This window comes from Elephas maximus, chromosome 14 (genome assembly GCF_024166365.1).
Source record: "Elephas maximus indicus isolate mEleMax1 chromosome 14, mEleMax1 primary haplotype, whole genome shotgun sequence".
Lineage (NCBI taxonomy): Eukaryota > Metazoa > Chordata > Mammalia > Proboscidea > Elephantidae > Elephas > Elephas maximus.
Window position 1 is genome coordinate 79,293,678 of NC_064832.1, and position 6,000 is coordinate 79,299,677.

Consider the following 6,000-nt stretch of genomic DNA (forward strand, 5'->3'; position numbering starts at 1 on the left):
CATTTACATTGCATTAGGTATCATAAGTAATCTTGAGATGCTTTGAATTATACCGGAGGATGTGTGTAGGTTATATGCAAATACTATGCTATTTAAATAAGGGACTTGAGCATCTCCTGATTTTGGTATCTGAGGGGGTCCTGAAACCAATCCCACACAGATACAGAGGGACAACTGTATTCATCATAAAACTATTAGAAAATGTTTGAAATACCTCCAGAATTAGTGGAATCATTCTGTTCATGAAATGTAAAAATCTTAAACCACTCTCTTTAAATTACACACTCAAAAAAGGGTACAGTAGTAGTTATTTCATAAACCTCATTATCTGCAAATACTTTTGCTGCTGACAGTGATGTTTCACACATTAGTTCTTGCCACCTTTTCCATTTTGATAGTTTGTATTGGATAACTGGGTTTTCAGGGGTGTGAATCATGGTTGCGTAATGCACACTGGGTAAACATCCATTAATGAGATCAAATTCATATAAATGAAGCATAGTGAACCAAATTGTCTTGATTTGAACATAGGCAAAATTTTCCCCAATACAATGATGACACCAACTCCAAATGGCACATAGACAAACTTCCCTCCTGATGCTGGGTTTTTCTGTAAATATCGACCAGGATTAAAGTCCAGACATTCTGCCCATGAGCCTTTAAGCCTTTGGTTGACAGAGGGAGACATACACACCTGGTGACCTGGAGGAATGGTATACCCTACCACAATCTGGGAAGTTCTGGTAATTCTCATCATGGTCATCATAGGAGGTCTAAGTCTTAATGTTTCCTTAATACAGTGATCAGGTAAATTTAGATCCTTGAGCTTGTTGGTCATATGTTGAAGGACACAGATCCTCTCCACATACTGTTCTGTTCTGAATAACATTTTTCTTGAAGTATTTTGTCTCTGGCCAAAAAGAAGCCCATCCACACACTAGCAGTTGGGGATGTATGCTCCCCTGCCAAGAACAGTCCAGTAAGTATTCCTGCTACTTCATCATCTATCAGACACCCATTCTTGTATGTAGATTCTAGTAAAGTTTGGAGAATGTTGTCAATTTTTTCCCCTGACTGTCTGCATTTCTGGATTGCCTTGTAGGAAATATTCTTGATCTCTCGATGAGCTCTGTCCCTGCATCTGAAACTTGGCAAAGGCAGCCAACCAGGCAACAGCCAGGCTGCATGGCTAAAACCTCCATCCGAATCTGCATACAGCTGTTCCACCTTCTCATTGAGGTGACTTCTGATTTCCTTTCCATGTAAACAATGGCAGCCATTAAAATTATTAGCTCAGAAAGAGCTTCAAACAAATTTTTTCCCACTTCCCCCCCAACTTTCAAAGTATTCTTTTGTTTCTTTTTCTATTACAGAAGGCTGCTGTCTAAAAGGGGCTAAGTCGAGGCCACTTTTTAACGTTTTCTTCTGCTTCAAAAAAAAAAATGGATTAGGCACATCGTATGTGACCCCCTTTCCACACGTAGGTGTTGTCAGATGACTGTAGACAACTTCTACATTCATATCTTCATTTTTACTATTAAAAAACAGTGCAGCAGCGTAGCTCCCCAGAAGGGAAGTAAAGGTCTTGCTCACCATGGTAAAACTAAACACTGGTCCATACTTCTCATATGCATTTTCTAGGAATTCAACTGGACTTTTCCCAAATGCTACTGCATGTCCAAGGAATGGAATTGGAGAGAAAATGTATGGTGGATTTTTCGCCCCCTCCTTCAGCTGGGCCAGGTGGGCAACGGGGAGGTGGAACAGGTAGACCAGGCTGAGGTTGAAGGTGCAGGTGATGAGGTGCATAGAAAGGAGGCTGCCACCCGTCACCTGCTCCATTGCCTGCCCTAGCACCTACCTCCCCACCTGCAATAAGCGCGGCAGCACCATCCCGGCCAACACTGCCGCTTCAGCCCTTCGGAGACCCTGGAGGCCAAGGTCATCTGATCTCCTCAGATTCCGTGAAGAGATAGAAGCCGGCAGATGGGTGTAAGGAGGTGGCCCCAGACCCCCAGGTCTCCTCATATACCAATTTTTAATATTTTTGAATCAAACAAATATAGGCCATGTCTAAAATTTCTTTACCATTTTGTTCAAAAAACCATTAGTTAAATAAGAACCAGTACACAGGTGAAGAGACACGATTCTTCCTTTTGTCAAATTATGGAATTCACAAAAGTTTAAAACTAACATTGACCTAAATATCATGAGATATATTCCCAAAATTAACATTTATATGTAATTTATCCTCAAAAGTAAGTGAAAATGCTGCTCCTAGGAGCAGCCTTTAGACCTCATTCTTAATTCTGTTTTCTCGCTTACTTAAATTTGAACTAATAATTATATCTGTCACTGATAAAATATAGATTTGTTTTTAATGCAAACAAAAAAAATCTAAGTAAAGACTAGTATTAAAGTCATCATGCAATCACTGTACCTCTTTCAAATGTTTAACATTGGACAAATAATAACCTAATAGTTGCAACATGTTTTCAATCATTGAATCTTAAATTAGCTTATTATTAGTTTTTTCAGTAAATTAAAGCAAAATAAAAATCATATGTAAAATATGAATATCAGCCTGCAGACTGTCTGGAGAATTTGTCTTGACAAGCACTGTCAGAAGATCTCCCTAAGAAGCACCCTTCCAAAATTATTTTCTTTTTATTCTTAAACCATCAAGTAGCTTACCAACAATACAATCTTACCAGAATTTTACTTTATTTATTGTTTTAAAATAAGATCCAGGAGACATCTTAACAAAAATATTTACCTCATTTTGCCTGTTTTAAAAGTTTCAATTAATGTTTTTTGTTTTTTTTAGTGCATTGTATATAAGTACAGCTATTGATAAGAATATATTTTTTTCCAAAAGAAATTGTTTCCATACTATTTCTCATCTCAGGCAAATGTTATTTAGAAAACAATACTAGGGATATTTAGGAGCACTGCAAAAAGATATCTACCTTTCTTTCATATTCAAATACACTACATTGTGTTTTTTTTTTGTTTGTTGTTGTTTCTTGTTTTGTAATGCACCTGGGATTTAGAATCAAAGATACTCATGGATCCAAGTCATGTAAAAACATTTTCTTGTAGGACTAGGTATTCTGGATATAGTAATACAATCCATGGAGGGAAAAATATGGGCATCATTATTACACATGTGTGGTGCCATATTCTAAACTTCCTTTTTATTTTGTTGAAAGATTCAAAAACATCATAGACTGCAAAAATAATAGGACTAACATTTCTACCATGCATATTGTATTAGCCATATTGTTTAAATAACAAAAATCTCCTGCTGGGAGGCCAGTTATGGAGATCATAGGCCACATAGGCTGAGTAATTACAGTATACTGTTCAGAACTCTTTATTTCCTGGAATAATAAATTCTTACAGCAAAAGAGAAAATAAAATGATCAAATGAAAGAGATTAAAAAGAATTCTAAAAATCCTCATCTGGCATCTGAATTGTTCTTCCAGAAACATGAAGTTTCTATTTAATTGTGTATCCAAAAGAAAAGGACCAAAATCATTGGAAATATTTTCTTTGCTTTTAGTGCCAACACATAAGGTGGTCATGACAAGACTAATTGCTTTCAGTATAATGTTCTGACTTTCTATATTTTTCACTTCAATTACCAAACATTTCACTGACTGCATTCGTTCTGCTTTTTTGTGAATAATTTCAAACATATGGGGTAAATTCGGGTGTTTTTAGTGTTTAAAAACAGTGGGTCTGTAATATCTAGATGTACTAATTTCAATCATTTAGAAAATATTTTTTCTTCAAAACTCATTCATCTTTTATAGTAAATATGAAGCAAGCCCATTATTTCAGTGCAACTGTTCCAATGAATATTAACCAAATTGTGCTTGTATATACATCGTTTTCATCAATTTGTGAACGCGTTCTTGGTTTCCTTATACTAGCCATACAGCCTTAGCCTTCTGATCTTTCTTTTGTCTGGACTCTCCACCTAGCCACTGCCCCCACTCCTACTCTCATGCCCAAACAACGCTTTGTTCTATCATTACCTGTGTAAGCTCCTGTTTGCTCTCTGAGACTCATTGCAAATATTTGGTTTTTGAACACTTTGATCTAGTCAACCGCTATTTATTTTGTCCAATCACTGACTAATATATGTTCCTTAATTGTATCAGTTACCCCACTTGTGTTTTGCCTGCTTTTCCTAGAAGTACGAGAGTACATGAAATCTGACTCCGTTACTTTAAAATCTCAGGACTTAACAAGACATTTTGTTGTTGTTGTTAGGTGCTGTCTAGTCAGTTCCAACCCATAGTGACCCTGTGTACAACAGAACAAAACACTGCCCAGTCCTGCACCACCTTCACAATTGTTGCTATGCTTGGTCCCATCACTGTAGCCACTGTGTCAGTCCAGCATCAAGTGACTTCCTCTCTTTCCTTGACTGTCTGCTTTACCAAGCATGAAGTTCTCCTCCAGGGACTAGTCCTTGCTGATGATAAGTCCAAGGTATGTGAGGCGTAGTTCAAGCCCTCCACAAATTTAGGCCATTTTAAAGACCTCCACCAGTCATCTGACACAAATACATTATTACATTTTATTATTTTATACTAACAAGGTAAATGATAGTTGACCATTTATGTGTGGAGAAATACTCTGATGATTCTAAGCACGCTTTTCCCAATATGTTTATGTCATAGATTAACTGGAAAATATTAGACATAGACAGAACCTTCCAAATAGTACAATATAGCTCACTGTCCTCATATTAATTTTGTATAACAGAGGTGAAATGGGTTATCCCAAGGATTTTGTTTTCTGTACTAGGAAAATGACAGATTTAAAATTTTGGGAAAAAAAAAGTCATTTCTCTGGGGAGCCTGTTTTATGCCCAGATAAAAATTTCTCTGGTTGTATATAATTTTGTTCTATTTTATTTGTATGTAACATTTATCCTGAAAACACATATTTTTATGAAGAAACAATGAAATATAGACACCTAGATCAAATTCTAATAAATATAATGTGGTTTAATAAAAATAATAGTTAATGTATATTGCATACTTACTATGTGACATTTTCACTGTATCATTTCAATCAAACCTGATGAGGATATCATGAGGTAGATTTTACTTTTTTCTTGTTTCATCATTAAGGACATTTTCCAAAATATTAAACCATTTTTTAATCCCACAAGAAGTATAGTGTTATCTTCTCCAATTCCTTCCTATATAGAATAATAGAGATAATATCATTCATTAAATATTTTCTAATTTGATGGTAGAAACGCTAACGTTGGTTTGCCTGGGGACTATTTTAAAAACCTTTGCATTAGATATTGTTTATTCCATTGTCCTTCTGCATCTTAAAGCTTTATTGAAAGAGAAATGTCATGAGATCAAGCACTTGCATGGCAGCTGAAGCAGGACTGGAGCCCTTCACAGTGTGAAAATCTCAGTGCTTGATGACATCCCTAAGAATGAGTCTACTGCCTGTATTAATATCAGGTAATTTCTGAAGTTGTGTTAAATTAATTCAGTGATTACATGTCAATTTAAATCAAAAGAGTATGAATTTAGAAGTGAGTCCTATTTTCTTACTTCTCAGACATTTTGGCATTTTTGGGATGAACACTAGGAGAGGACTGACACCTCCAGGGATATCTGTGTGCACAGGCACCTTTATTACTACTGACAAACCTCTTCAAATGAATCTTGCTAATGGCTGAGTGAATCAGATAATAAACTCGCTTCATCTACCCCATCGATTGTTCTCTATTCCAGTTCTGTTTTATCATTTTTTTTTTATAGCATTTGTCATTCTCTGAAATTATTTCATTGCAAGTTTTATTAGTTGTTTGCACCTTCCCCCAGGGATGGAAGCTACATAAGCAGAAGATTCATTCTGCTCTTGCCACCAGGATATCCCCAGTACCATGACCTGACATCTAGATGAGGCATTCAATAACGAGATGCTATAGGAATGTGTGTCCACTGTCACATAGC

At 36.1% G+C, this 6,000-nt stretch overlaps 1 pseudogene; it reads right to left on the reverse strand.

Moving 5' to 3' along the window:
* Positions 1–272: 272 nt before the first annotated feature.
* LOC126058096 (lanosterol 14-alpha demethylase-like) lies at positions 273–1,893 on the reverse strand (annotated as a pseudogene).
* Between the last annotated feature and the right edge of the window lie 4,107 nt (positions 1,894–6,000).